Here is a 1,072-nt window from a genome sequence, read left to right as displayed (position 1 = left end):
TTTTTTTTTTTTTTTATGTTGCTCTTGTATCCTGACACTTTGCTGAACCTTTCAATGAGTTGCAGTAATTTTCTTACTGAGTCTCTTGTTTTTTCTATGTATAGGATCATATCATTTGCAAATATACTTTTATTTCTTCTTTGCCAATTTGGATGACTTTTATTTATCTTTCTTGCCTTATTTCCCTGGCTAGGACTTCCAGAAGGCTGGCAGTTCAAATCCACCAGCCACTCCTCAGAAGGAAGGTTGGGCAATCTACTTCTGTAGTGATACTGCTTCGGAAACCCAAGGAGTGGTCGTTATGAGTTGGGTCTGATTCGACAGCACATAACAACAACAACAATGAGGACTTCCGATAGAATGTTGAATAAAAGTGGTGATAGAGGGCAACTTTGTCTGGTTCCTGCTCCTGAGGTGAATGCTTTTAGTCTCTCTCTTTTGGGAATAATGTTGGCTGTTGGTTCTGTGTTTATATCCTTTATTACGTTGAGGAGTTTCCCTTCAATATTACTTTGCTGAGGAGTTTAATCAGTAATGAGTTTTTGATTTTATGAAATGCTTTTTCTGCATCAATTAATATGATAATGTTTTTCCCCCTTTTGTCTTACTTATGTGATGCATCATGTTGATTGTTTTCCAATGTGGAACAATCCTTGCATTCCTGGTATGAATCCCATTTGGTCATGGTATATATTATTTTTTTGATATGACGTTGGATTCTGTTGATGAGAATTTTATTGAAGATTTTTGTGTCTATTTTCATGAGGGATATTTTTCTGTAATTTTCTTTTTAGTGGTGACTTTGCCTAGTTTTAAAAGAACTCTAGTGGCATAGTGGGTAAGGCATTTGGCTGCTAAACAAAAGGTCAGCAGTGCAAACCCACCAACTGCTCTGCAGGAGTAAGATAAGGCAATTCATTTTTGTATAGATTTCCTAGGTTAGAAACCCAATGAGAGTCGCAGTGAGTTGGAATTGACTTAATGGCCATGGATTTTTTGTTTGTTTGTTTTTGTCTCGTTGTGATATCATAGTTATACTTGCTTCATAAAACGAATTTGAAAGAATTCCATC

Source organism: Orycteropus afer, unplaced genomic scaffold (genome assembly GCF_000298275.1).
Source record: "Orycteropus afer afer isolate SDZICR_OR568_19922 unplaced genomic scaffold, OryAfe1.0 scaffold00247, whole genome shotgun sequence".
NCBI lineage: Eukaryota > Metazoa > Chordata > Mammalia > Tubulidentata > Orycteropodidae > Orycteropus > Orycteropus afer.
This window is presented reverse-complemented; position numbering follows the sequence as displayed.